A 14,734-nucleotide genomic window follows, 5' to 3' on the forward strand; every position below is an offset into this window, starting at 1 on the left:
AATTAGATGTCACAAGTTAATATCACAGATGGCTTTTGTTGTTTGTTTTGAAATCTTTGTTTTTCTCCTGAAAGTGAATAATTAGGCTTCTTGAGGGATGTAGGTAATTGCTAGTCCTTGAGTTTCCTTTACCAAAATATTCCTAGCATAAAGACATATGTTACCAATTATGTTTCTAATTAGAATGGAAATGTGTGTAAAGCTCTTTCATAGAAATGCATACTAAATCTGTTTTAGAGAAACTTACTTGTAAGATTTTTTTTTTTCTTTTCACTCCGTTCCAATTCGGGCTTTGGCCCTCATTCAAAAGAAGCCACTACAATGAAATATTTTCTGACACTATGTGGAAATAGCTGTCCTTGATGTGTGTGTCTTTATTTATGTCAGGGTTCCCAACAAATCCCACAAATAAAACCTGTTTTTTCAATGAAAAACACTTCAAAATGGGAAGAGGGATGTATGTCATGTTGACCTAAAATAGCATGAGCATAATGAGCCCAGCATGGAAGGGGCTTTAAAGGCTCAAATCTTCATGGGAAATACTTGTTGATTTTACTTCACTGTAATTGGAGGAGAAAATATAGTGGCATTTTAGCATGATAATTTCTTAATGTATACTTATTGAACTTCAGTATGTGTGGTCTGGTAAAAATAATTCCACAGAAAAAGAGGCCATGAATCATATGTATGTGTATAAATTTAGGGAATAACAACTATACACATTATTTTTTGATTTACTTTTTTTTACTGAGGGGTACCTTGGTGGCTCAGTGGGCTAAGCATCTGCCTTCAGCTCAGGTCATGATCAGGGATCTGGGATCAAGCCCCAAATTGGGCTCCCTGCTCAGTGGGGAGTCTGCTTCTCCCTCTCCCTCTGCCCCTCCACCCTGCTCATGCTCTCTCTCTTGCTCACTCTCTCTGTCTCAAATAAATAAATAAATAAATAAATATCTTAAAAAAATATAAGTAGACATTCTTCCTTGATTTCCATCATTATTTTAAGGACTACATAATATTCCCAATTATTAATGTATCAGAACCTACTTAACCAATCTCACTTGGACATTTAGGGTCATTTTCAGTTTTCCTATGCTCTAATGAACAGCCTTGTTCGTATATCTTCTTGTCTTTGTACAATTATTTCCTTAGATAAATTCATAGAAGTGGAATTGTTGGGTCAGATAGGCTTTGTAATTTTAAGGATTTTGTTATGTTTTGCCAGATTGTAGGGAAGCCTATATCAATTTGTACTGCTCTGGGCCCAACTGTTTCTTGTTCCGCAAATTTCATTTTTAAGATTTTATTTATTTATATGACAGAGCCACAGCGACAGAGGGAACACAAGCAGGGGGAGTGGGAGAGGGAGAAGCAGGCTTCCCACAGAGTGAGGAGCCTGACGTGGGGCTCGATCCCAAGACCCCGGGATCATGACCTGAGCCAAAGGCAGACGCTTAACAACTGAGCCACCCAGGCGCCCAAATTCTTTTCAACAAAAGAGTAATATGAAATCCAAACTGAAACTCTCCCTTCCGGTCTCAGCAAATAACTTCCAATCCCCCAAGCTCATTCTGCAAAAAGGTAAAACGCTGGGACAGCTGCACACTTGTTGAAGGAACAAGAGTGGAGACCAGGGGGATGCAGAGGAGAAAGAGGTTGTCAGCAGCGGACTTTGAAGAAATGGACATTGTTTTTCACTTGTCATGTTCTGACCCAACCTCTGGGACAAGACGCTTTCTCCCAAAAAAAGAGGTGAAGTTTGAAAGAAACAAAAGCTAGAAATTCCACTTAAAATTCCGCTGGGGCTCGTATTTGAGACTGGCAGTGCTGAGGCTTTCCAGATGGCTATGTCTATTCTTTTGAACCTACCTTTTGATCTTATTTAAATTTCCTCCTCGTTTCACCTGTTCTGGGTTTATTGCTTGGAAAACAAGCAGGTGAACATATTAGGTCCTCCTTAAGGCACTGCTAGACCACAGGAAACTCATGTTCAGGTCAGGAATTGTAGAACATGACTCCATGCTCCACATTTATGGGCAAGTTAAACAACAGGGAATTTTATGCTGAGATTTATGGCACAAACTTGTAGCAGGCACACTGTGAGGTGGGAGGGGAATTGAACCAGGGAAAATCTCTGCCTGTAATATTGATTCAAGATCTCCAATTGATGGAAAAAACATGTCAGGATTTTATTCTGGAAATTGCCTGTGAGTTAGACAAGGGGCAGGAAAATATAAATATTATAAACACATCACCTCTCCTTCACCCATATATTGGTTCTCCTCTTTCAGATGAGGCCATTTCTAGTTTTCTAGTCAGTCTGTATACCAAAATGATCGAAAAGCACATAATTAGCTGCTTCGGCAAACGTTATCCCTGTTAATTTCCGGGGGTGGGGGGAGCGGAGAAATGGGGAGCATGTGTCAGATTGAGGGGACAAGACTTCTACATTCTCTAAAAAATTGACCTACACCGTATGTATCCGTCCTTACAGCCCATAAAAGCCAGCACAAAAGAGAGCACCAGCTGGAATCATTCAGGGAAGGTGATGCCTTTAAAAGACCCAGCTACAGCAGGTGAAATATACATTAGGGGTTCTTTTATTCCTCAAATAATACTTATTTTCAGTGGGAAACAATATGGTTCTTCTATAGTCAATAAAGAGCAAATTCAGGGTGTTTGCTCTTCGGCCAGCGTGGCTGATGATTTTTGATGACTCTAGCATCACCCATCACTCATGGAGCTCAGAAAACATTGGACTTAAATACTGGAAGACATGGGTCCTTGTTTGGCAGATCAGATTCTTTAGACCCACACTGAGGTCCAGAGGCACGTAGCCTAAGGGCCAGAATAATTTCAAAGTCTTGGGTTGCTGGTACACTGGTTGTTTGGAAAATGGCTTCACTGGACTTGAAAGGCTTTCTTTGATCCTTGTTCATTTGTTTAGCTATGCTCCCATGTTTATGGTCCAGGAGGATTTGAGTACATTGTCTTGTTTCTCCTAGGAACATCTTTGCTTAGGAGTTGTAATTGTTTCCATTCTAAATACAGATGGGTGCTGGTGGTGGATAGATGGGGGAGAAGCAGCAAGCCCCTAACTTGTCCATTTGCCTTGGGGGTTCAAGGACTCCAGGAAAGGTCAACAGTGTTCAATGCTGGGAGAAATCAGACTGTCTGCTCCTTGAGGGCTTTGCTGGTTCTGTTCTCTACTGTTCTCTCAGTGTCCGGCTGACAATAGGATCATAATAAGTGTATCATGTTGCCTGAGACCAAGCAGTGTAGTGGGGAATGAAACCACTGGTTTTGACAACAGCGAGAAGGAAAGCATTAGTTTCCTTTGAGGAGAGATGCTCAGGGGCTTAAGAATATGAAAAATGGTTCCCACTGTTCATTTCTACTTTTTTACCTATGTGCACTGCAGGTTGGAAGGGGGCAAGAGGTAGCTTGTTACTTGAGTTACATGGGTCATCATTGCTGAGGAGTTGGCGTAAACTCAATTTCAGAGCCAAAGGGCTTTCCTCCATGCTCTGTTAAACACAGAATAGGGAGTAGGATCTTAACTGAAGAGGAGATGCATGGCTTAGAGCAGGGGTTCTTGAACTTGAGCATACATCAAAATCACCTGGAGAGCTTGTTGAAACAGATGACGGGGCCCTGCTTTTGGAGTTTTCTGACTCAGTGGGTGTGAGGAGGACCTGAGAATGTGCATTTCTGACAATTTCCTGGGTGATGCATATACAGCACCCCCCCACCGCCCCGAGACCAAACTTTGAAAGCCAATGGCTTAAGGAAAAAGCACTCACACTGAAGTCAGATAAAGCTAGAATACTGTCTTGGTCATTGACATTGGTCATTGACTACTGACCTTGGTCAGGTCAACTTTGCTCAGCCTCATTTACAAAATAATGGCAATATCCCCTGCACAGGCCTATAGTGAGGACAAAATAAAATAAAGGGAGTAAGATGGCTGGCCCACTCCAACGATTGACACCTTCTGCCCTCAGTCCTTTTGTGGGATCCTCATACAGAGGAGTGTCTGTGGGTTTATGTCTGTCTGAGCTGGGTTTCTGCTGTACTGATTTCACATTACCACTTATTTATAAATCCCAAGTATTTCACCATTACTAAACATTTATGATGTGAGTGACACAGTGTGAGATGATTTTTACATTACATAGGACATTGAAAATATTTCTCTTTAACAAATGAGGTTAAGTGACTTGCACACAAACCCAGAGCAAGGAAGGGGCAGAGCTGTGTTCAGACAAGGGCCTCCTCCCCACCAGCCCCTTGACTTCTGTGTGAGAGTGGTTCCTGGATTCTCTATGGGCAGAAGATGCCAGGATGGTTAGGTCCTTTTCTCTAATTCCTCACTCACATGGTACATCTGTCTATGTAAGAAGCATATCTGAGAGAATTGAGCAATTATTCTGAGAATGTGAGTGAAAGGGGTAGGATCTTTTGTGTATCTTTTAAGCCAGACCCTGTCTTATTCTTCCCACCATGGTGCATAGAACTCAGCAAATGTTCGTGGTATTAGCAAATGAAATAAAGGCTCAGATCGAATGGCAATCTCCCTGGGCCTTGATAAGTACTGGGCTTCCTCCTTAAATGATCACCGTGGCTTGCCTCTTTACCATTCATACACAACCAACTGATACTGATACCCAAACAGTTGAATAGTTTTTTAGGTCTTGGATTTGGAAAATGATAAGCAGTTGTTATTAACTTCCCTTTTCTGGATAATTTGCACTCCTGGTGTGATTTACCAGACTCATTTGAAAAAGCAAATCAGGGATCCCTGCCGTGGAGAGACCCGGTCTGATTACTTACAGGTAAAGTTTCAGCTCCACTCTGCTAAGATTACCTGAATCCTTTGATACTTAAATCTTGGGCCCTAGAGAGGTAGTTCTCAAACTTAAAAAAAAAAAAAAAAAATTAGTCACTTACTCCACGATCCCTTGTTCTTCCATAACAATCTCCAGCAAATCAGAATAGAAAATTGCTCTGAACAAGGCAGGCCACAGGGATGGGCTATCCGGGTGGCAAGGCTGCAAACAGCAGGCTTGGGCAGGGCTGCGGAATGGCAGTCATCCAAAGATGCATGGCAAATTGCCGACCCCTGCTAGCTGGCATTCCTGAGGGCAGCAGTGATCTCCCCACGGAGATGTCTGCAAATAGCAGGCAGGGGATGAAGTGGGGGCATGTGGATAGTGGTCTGAAAAGGTGGTGGTCCTTATGCTATTTTTATCATATGCACTGTAGGTCACGGCTTCCAACCTCAATCTCACTCTTTTGTCAACACCAAGTGTTCCAAGGATAAGTTTTAGTTGTACCACAGATATCTGGGGAAAGAATGACATTTTTTTCTAAAAAATAACAATTTCCCATATGCGACACTCAGTCAGTATGTATCAGTTAATTACTGCCGGTGTCTGTTCTAAATGGTCAGCACTTGTAGTTACCTATGGTTGAATATTTTGAATATCATATAACAGTAACATACAGTTACTACAGATAACTGTAATAGAAACCACTAAAGCAATTTTTATTTCTACATTTTGCAATACCAGTGGGGTGATGACATGGCATGATTTTCTAACATTATGCCAACATTGTACTCTTATTTGCTATTGAGCTGGTGACAATGGGTTACATGGTGATTATACTTGAGCTACTAGACTCAGAAAATGTCCAGTGGTGTGACACAGGCCAGGAGAGGCACAAAAGGAAGCACTGGCTTTAGCTCAGAGTCCAGTCAGAAAACTCTCCAGCTGTGCAAGCTCCCTCATTCTTTTCTTCCATTTCCAGGTCATAGGCAGTAAAGCAAAGCAGACCAGACCCAGGGTACTCAACAGAGAGAGAGTCCTTTCCCTGGCTAACACATAAGCAGGCAGCCAGTATTTTATGGGGGCTATTAGAGAAAAATAATTTTCTGTAGAAATCAGTTGGCAAAGGTAACTCTTAAATTGAACTTCTATCAGTTGCATGGCATATGAAGAGATGAAGAATATTTGAAAATAATTGAAGGAGCCTTGATTCAAGGTAACATTCAGCACAGACTGGCATAGGACGAATACACTCTGTGGCACAGTGTCAGATCCACAGAACCCGGGAGGAGAGCCATCCCATCCAGGGCCATCCAAGCACTCGATTGTTGTGTCCATAAACTGTCCCTTGACTGCTGCTACCAAGCTGGTCCCATGCTCCTTGTGCTATCCCATCCTGGCAGCATGGAACATACAGGCAATTTCTCGAACAAGGTCTTTACACTAACTGAAACAAGTAAAGTAAGATGCCTTTTCTCTTTTTAATAGAACTGAATGAAAAATGGAATTCAGTACCATGTAAATAAGCAAGGTAAATACACTCATTTCTCCAAGAATATAAGAAGAGAAAATGGCATTTCTAAAGTATACATTTATAGCTAAATTTGGACTCACATATATGAGGCCATAACTCTCTCATGAATTATTTGCTTGGAGGATCTGTCACATTGTACCCTGGCTTCAATTCCTGAGAGATCTTTGGAGGCAAAACACAAAATCATAGTATGTCAACTAATTTTTTTTGGATTACTTTTAACACAGGTGGAATATTTTTCTAGTTTAACTCAACAGACACTTATTGGACTGTTGTTATATACTTGGAATCATGTTAGCTGATAGAAAGATAGCTGATAGGGGCTCCTGGGTGGCTCAGTGGATTAAAGCCTCTGCCTTCGGCTCAGGTCATGATCTCAGGGTCCTGGAATCGAGTCCCGTGTCGGGCTTTCTGCTTGGCGGGGAGCTTGCTTCCTCCTCTCTCTCTCTCTGCCTGCTTGTGATCTGTCTGTCAAATAAATAAATAAATCTAAAATATTTTTTTCGTTTAAAAAAAAAAAGAAAGAAAGATGGCTGATAGAAGCCGCATAACACAACACTTTGTGTTACCAAAATAACTTATTGGGGCGCCTGGGTGGCTCAGAGGGTTAAAAGCCTCTGCCTTCAGCTCAGGTGATGATCCCAGGGTCCTGGGATCAAGCCCCACATCCGGCTCTCTGCTCCATGGGGAGCCTGCTTCCTCCTCTTTCTCTGTCTGCCTCTCTGCCTACTACTTGTGATCTTTGTCTGTCAAATAAGTGCATAAAATCTTTTAAAAAAAGATAACTTATTAAGTGTGTGTTTGTTTCTATGTGTATAACTTTATTCTTGTATTAGGATTGTATGTGTCGGTGAGAACAGGGCTGGAGAACAAAAAACTTTTTTTTTTTTTAAGAAAGTATCATTGAAGTTCTCTGATTTCAAAAAAGATTAAGAAAAAACTTTCTGAGGGACTGGTGGAATTTTCACAAAGGACCTCCCAAACCCATCCCACTCTTGTGCTATCCCTTCTTGTGCACCCCCAGGACACAACAGTCTCCTTGAGAGTACATTCTTCCCTTTGGTTTAACACAGGTGCTTTCCATCTTTGGAGTCACCCTTGTAGGGATCCACTTGGCCCCAGGGAGACTGGGGGTCTTCAGAGAATTAATGTTCTCTTTCTCTCTTCCTTCCTTTTAGCTACCAATCAAAGTGAAGTCCAAAGCAATTTTTTTTTTTTGTTGTTGTTTTAGGTTTTTATTTAAATCCCTATTAGTGGACATACTGTATAATATCAGTAGGATGTGTACTATATAGTGATTCAATACTTCATCTAACACTGCTCATCACAAGTCCAAAGCAATTTTAAAGGGAAAGAGAATGAAATTGATCACATTCTAGAAAGGAAAGGATTTAAAAAGAGAAAGAAAAGAAGGCAACTTTGAAAACTGTTCATCTGACAAAGTACAAACTAAATAGTGAGTAGATGGGAAAACCAGGCATTCCCCAGATTTGGTGAAGAATTCAACTGTGATGGCCAAGATGAGACTATCAGCCTCTAGTGTGTACAGTTGTTTCTCAACCCTGTAGTTATTTAAAAAAAAAAATCCGAGTATTTCGGGGATAAACTGAGTCAATAGACGACAACTTTTCAGTCTGACAGTTGCATTACAGTCCAGTCCCTGTGGGCCACCTCGGGGCAGCGTGTGACTCCTATGCCTTAAAATTCAGTCTCCCCTGGCTTCCTTGTCTCCACAAGGTCCGAGAGACCACCCAGTCCTGGGGGAGTGTGTTTACGTCCGTGTGTGAGGTCTTCCTTTCCTGGCACTGCCACCGAATACAAATTCCACAGGCTCTTCCTGTGAGCACTTGGGTGTTCATCTCAGGCATATTTACCAATGTTCCTCATCTCCTGTCTCCTTGTTGAGTTTGTGCACCGAGACACAATCTAATTTATAATGGTTGGTGGTCAGGTTATGAAACCATAGCTCCTCAAAGGAAGTCTTTGGGGTCAGAGTGAGAGAGTCCATTGAAAATTACTGAGAACTGTTAGGAGCGCTGAGTTCTGTTCCTAATTGTTCCAAAGGCCCACCCTGTGACTAGACCAGGAGATTTCAGTGTTCCCTGGTGAACATTTTGGGGGCTTGGAGTCTTAAAAATTCCTCTGGGGTGAAAAAGAGCAGTCGCATACCTCACCACCACTACCACCACCACCATCACCACCAAAGAATCCCAAGGTGCTGACCCGGATGGCAGCCTCATCTGATCTAAACCCCAGCAGAGGATGTATGTGTGGGAACCCCAGTGCCCTAACGGTTCCCATTTATTCAACATGCGTTATTGAATGCCTACTGGATGCTAGTCACATTGTGAGTATCAGGGTGGGCGGGAAGAGAGATTAAAAAGTAAGAATGTGTTTCCTGCTTTCCTATAGGAACAAGAAACATAAATCCTGAAAAGCTTTAGATCTACAGACGTTCTCAGCTCATAGAGCAGGGCTGATCCGCAGGGGTGATCAGTAATGTTAAACTGAATGAGGACCTGACTCTTATGGTGCACCTAAGTTTGACAACTTTCTTTAAACATCACCGATTCTCTCTAGTGTATATAGATTTTTTTAAAATCCTGGAATTCTGAGAATTCCTGGAATTCTGGGGAACAAAGAGAAGATTGTCAGGCTGAAGGGACTTTGGTCCTTGGCTTTGTAGACCATTTATAAAGTGGATGGCTCTGTGGTTGACCAAACCACAGATGAGTTCCTTAGGGACCAACGTGGAATGCATATCTGAGGCTTGCTGGTGATTAGGCATGTTCTAAAATGATTTACTTGTTAAGCACTGTGCTAAAAACATAGTGTCCTAGAAGTCCATCCTGGAACCTAGAGTTACTCCAGAAAAAATCCTCTCTAAAGACTAATAGACTCTAAACTGCTTTGCAGTGTGGAAGTGAATGTTCTTAATAAGGAATCCATGTGAGTAAGGGATGACTTTGGAATAATTGTCAGAGAGACCAGGAATGACCTCTGGTCACTAGGTGCCTTGTTGCGTCCTCTTAGGTTTCATGTTCCTTTCCTCCAGAGCACAGGCCTTAGTGTGTAGGTAACATTTTATCCATATGATTGATTACTACGCACCATCTTCCTCTAGTCTCCATCGGTACAGGGACTGTGTGTGTCCTTAGTCATCACTGAGTCTGTGGAACCTAGTACAGTACCTGGCACAAAGTCAACACTAAGCAAATACAGAACTTCTGTGAATGAATTTATACTCTACCTAAGAGCCATAATGTCACTAGGTCAGTAAGCACACCTGCTTCTATTAGCCTTGTCAACTTGCAATTCTACCCACTCCCTAACACTATTGAAAAAAATAAGACATATACACATATGCATATATATTATAGACACATGTATATATACATATACACATATTATATATACACATATGTATATATACATACATACCTGTGTGTGTGTGTGTCTGGCAAAATCATAAAAACAAACAGCAAACTGAGACAAACACATGCTGTACATATGATAACATATGAATAACCTTATTGTACAGTGGGAACTATCACTTAAATAAAATTAAAAGAGAGAAAATCTGGCCATTTCAAAGTTGCAAGTAGCCTTCTTGTGTCTAATATGGCTGCATACTGGGATTGTCTTCAGAGCGTGAACAAACCCTGAGGCCTGGTCTCACCTCCAGACATTCTGCTTTAATTGGTGGAGTGTGGCCTGGGCATTTGGAGGTTCCAGGAACAAGCCACATGATGTTGATATGGAGCTACGGTTGTAAGGTACTGATCAAAATGCAGACAGTACATCATTCTGGAGCAGATTCTGTTGCTTTTGTAAGGAATCACTCTAAATCAAAGGCAGTTGTTACCCTTCGCCCCCTAAGAAGTGCTTCAGGAAAGAGATCTTTCCTTGTGGCTTGACAAAGAGGACAGATTGGATGAAGAGGTACCTAGGATCCTTTCAGGAGGGAAGCAATCAAGACTTTGACACTTAATTTTTGTAGATTCAACCTTCTAGTGGATCAAGATGGTTTCAGTGAAGCTCCTCTAAGGAGGAAAAGATCCCAGAGTATCCCAAGAAGAGCTTTTCCTGAGGGAAGGGAGAGTCTGATAATCAGCGTCAATATGAGACCACATTTATAGCAGTAATGATCAAAACAGTGACAGATTGTTTCAGTGCTCTTTTACCCAATGTAATTTTGTTGACCTGGTTCAGTTGTTTGGCCTAAAGTAGGTGGCATGCAGCGCAGACAGCACTGTCTCTGTGGCGTGGGCTGGGAGAGTGTCAGTTCTCTCATGGAAAGATGGCGAGTAGGTTGGCAAAACACAAGCAGATGTACATCCCTTTTCCAGCTAGTTTGTGAACTCCTTGAGGACAACGCTGCTGGGTTCCACAGCTTCAACTTTCTATGAAGATATTAAGAGTATGGTTAATTATCCCAGCTTGCCCCCTTCTTTTTTTTCAGCCAAGGCTTAACCTCAGATGCTTAGTTTCCTTGCCTCTAAATAATTTTCTTGGACTTGTGAGTGATACTTCATTGGAATGAGGAAAAGTCTTTTCCCACACAGAAATGTGCTAAATGAGAAAGGTTAGCAGTACCTCAGCCATGGTGTTCAGCCTCTGGGACTCTGAACAATGGGGATAGAGGCTGCTGGCACCAACCACTGGAAGACAGAATTCAATCCAAGTCTCAACAAACCTTGGAGTTCTTTGCATGTTCTTAGTGAGTCTGAATGAGTGTCACTTCAGATGTGGTGAGAAGCCGAAATGGAAACTATTACATCAAAACATTTCATTTGGTGGGGGGGACAGTTCGGAAAATTTTTAATTTTTTTAAGGAACAAAGAGAAGTTGATGAAAGGATTTGAGGTTATAATGACCAAAGTCTCTGCTGCCTGCCTTCCCTCCCCCACCCTTCTTCCAAAATGGAGAAAAGAAATGAAGCCAGAGAAATGTCTTAAATATTGTAAGTCTGGCAGACCTAGCTTTTAGCTAGGATAGCATGTAGTGGTAATACCTTTTAATTACAGCTGTATAATTATAAATAGGAAAGAAATTAAAAGATGAAGATGCGGTTTGTAATGAAATTACCATAAATACCATGGCAAGCTTTAAAGTCGTCATGAAAATTCATAACACAAAAACATGAATGTGGAGGTTAACTTCTACCAAGACTAGAATTAAAATTTTGTGGATTCGTGGTCTTCCTTGTTAGCTTGGTATTTCCTCCTAAGTACACATAGGCACCATTAGTCATGCAGACACAAACAGACCTTTAAAAAGTCAGAGTCCTTATTGGCAACTTTTAAGTTCCCTACTTAGGGAAGCTGACATAGAAATGACTGGGTTCCAAAGATAAGTGGAGCCATCAAAAGAAATCTCATCCAGCTGCTGGCCATTTTTGATTAATTCTCCTGTTGAAATCATGCATATATTTTGTTTGTGATGCATGGGTTTATCTTGCAGTCTTTATTTAAAGACCCATTTTACCTCCTATGAACTGACAAGTTTCTATGATTAAGGGGAGGGGATCATAATTGCAAACTGCTGCATTGGTCCTGGGACCAATAATCGAAGCTATCAGATCAGAACACTTGAACAGTTTACAACATCTTTCAGTGCCTTGCTTTCCTTACAGGTTAGCTCCTATTTGTTAAAATACTGATAATGAGATTGACATCATGAGGTCAATTTCCATAAGCCTGATCGATAGCAACAAACTACTAAGACATCTTGAAAACAAGAAACCTTGATCAGAAGAGAGATCAAGTAAGTGAGTTTGGCTCACTCTTTTGCAAACTTTTCTCCAACATTGTGAAAATGTTTAATATGTGTCTTAATGATGGTAGATTTTGTCCTTCTTTTGCACCCAACAAGAGGGATTTTTTCTTTCTCTAAACCAAGAACAATTATTTTGTCACTTCTTTACTACCATTGGCTTACCAGCTGGCACAACAAATTAAGAGGTATGTTTTTTATGTCTGTGCTATTCATAAGAAGTTATACTGTGATGACTATATAAGATTAAAGAAAGGATGGCAAAGTTAGTTCGAAAATGCCAGAGGAAAAGTGTTGAGAAAAAAGCAAATTAGAGGAGGCCTTGTATGCTGGAATTTTTTTTTTTTTAATCCAATGGATAATGGAGAGCCATTGAAGGTGTTTCAGTGTGAAAGTGACATAATGAAAGTGGCATTTTGGGATAAATTGAAAGGGGGATAAATAGGGAACTGGTCACTGCCTTCCCTACAGCCAGTGTGAGACAAAAATAGAGTGACATTTTTCCTTAGCTTGAAGCTGTGGGAAAACTAGAACCCAGCTGCTAGTACCAAAGGTGGGTGGAAGGTCTAGCTCCTGAAGATCCTCTCTTCCTTCCTCCCTCTGTCTCCACCCAGTGGGCTAGGTGATTCCAAGTGAGGGATGCTGCTCCGTAAGCATTGCAGCACCCCAGATGGAAGGAGAAGGAGGTGCTTGGATAACAGGGCTACTGATTGGGAGTGTGGATAGTTGTGTGTGGTAGTGCTGGTGGATTTTGAAATGGCCAAGAAGAGGTGGTCTCATTCCTCCATACCTCTTTCTAAACTCTCAGGAAATGATCAACACATACTGGGTCACCTTGGTTTGCACCTCCATCTGCCACGATGCTAGCCAGTTGTTATGCTGAACTCATTGTGGGGAAATAAGGAGAGATTGGAAGAGTTGGATTGTCATAAAAAGACAGACAACAAACTAAACAATTGATAATAAAGAAAGTTTGAATTAATGGCTTAGAAAGCACAAGAATATAAAATAAATATAATATATATCCTCAAATGAAAAAATATCAGAAATAGAAACATAAATGAACAGCCTAAAGGAGATCCAACCAGAGATATTAGGTAAAAGGAAGGTGTTGGAACACAACCTGGATCCTCGCCAATGTGACTGGGGTCATGTCAAATCCTGTGAGAAAACTCCAGGAGTTGGAGGGCGAGAGTCTTCCTGGGCCAACACCCAGATTAAACATGGGAGGATCCTGGAGTTTTCATGTCCTCCTTTAGATAGAACTGATAAGTGTGGAGAATCCTTAACTTGCTCTTGTCATTGAAAGCTAAGAGATAATCATTGTTGTTCACTTGCCTGCACTTAAAGCACATTTCACATGTAGCATATGCCCTGCACATAAATCTATATCCTGTTTGTAATTGGATCTTATGGAAGGTATAAAAGAAGTGATTGTAAGAAATAAAGCTGTCTACTGATCATCAGTCAGTAGTCCTCCCATCATTTCAGCTCCGATCACCAGGATCCCCACCTTGTGAAGGTGACAGGAAGGCAAGAGATAAAATGAGAATCCCAGTAGATGGATGGAATCATAGAATGGAAACTTAGGATAGAGTAATGAATGGGTTGGAGACTGAGCCCTTAGGTATCAGAAAGATAATAAAGAGCAGGACTAGATAAAAGAAGAGTTTAAGAGATATGGAATATGGAAGTGCCAATATAATAAGGATCCTAGAATGGGAGAAAGTGGGTGAAGAAATATTTTAAGAATTATGACTATCTATATAAAAATATGGATAAAGGTTTTAGATCAAGAAGACTTTTAGAGTGTCATACAGTAGAGATAAAAATCAACACTAGCCATATTACAAAGATATTTAAGAACTTACAAGAAAAAGAAAAAGTTATAGATGATTTTTTAAAAAAGTGCTAGATGATTCTTGACAGGAAGATCAGATGACCTCAAAAGGAACAAGAATAATCTGTCATCACACTTCTCAACAGCAACACTGGATGCAAGAAGATAGTGGAGTAATACATTCAAAGCACAGGAACGTTGCTCCTGGGATTTTATACCCTGATGAACTATCACTGAAATGCAAGAGATGAAATGAAGATATTCTTATATATACAAAGTCTGAGAATGTTTACCTCCCAAAGGCATGCTTCAAAATGCTGGGGGAGGACAAAGACTCATTCCAGGAGAATGCTAAAAATATAGAAAGTATACTGGTCAGTGCCCAGGCAGAAAACCAGATCATTTTAGATTGTTCAAGCTGACGGGATTTAAAGCAGAGAGGCAATTACAAAGACATTGGAAGACCTAGAGCAGCAAAAGGGAAAAGACATTCTACTGAGAGCTCAGGGAGCTGCTCCCATACCTGGGCTAAAGCCTGTGTACCCATACTCACTGTGGCCAATTTTGGAGCCAGTCCTACGGGGAACATGGAGTCACCAAATCTGCTAGAACTACGGGGCTGCCACTGTCCAGAGCTGCTGCTGTAGCCAGGGTGCTATCAGAAAGAAACAGGATGGCTATGTTTCTTCCAGCTGCTGCTGACCAGATGCGGGTACCTCCCATTGGCTAATGAGAATTTAGCTGGCAAGGAACTCTGGG

Source organism: Mustela putorius, unplaced genomic scaffold (assembly GCF_011764305.1).
Source record: "Mustela putorius furo isolate JIRA1106 unplaced genomic scaffold, ASM1176430v1.1 tig00537227_pilon_pilon_pilon, whole genome shotgun sequence".
Taxonomy (NCBI): Eukaryota; Metazoa; Chordata; class Mammalia; order Carnivora; family Mustelidae; genus Mustela; species Mustela putorius.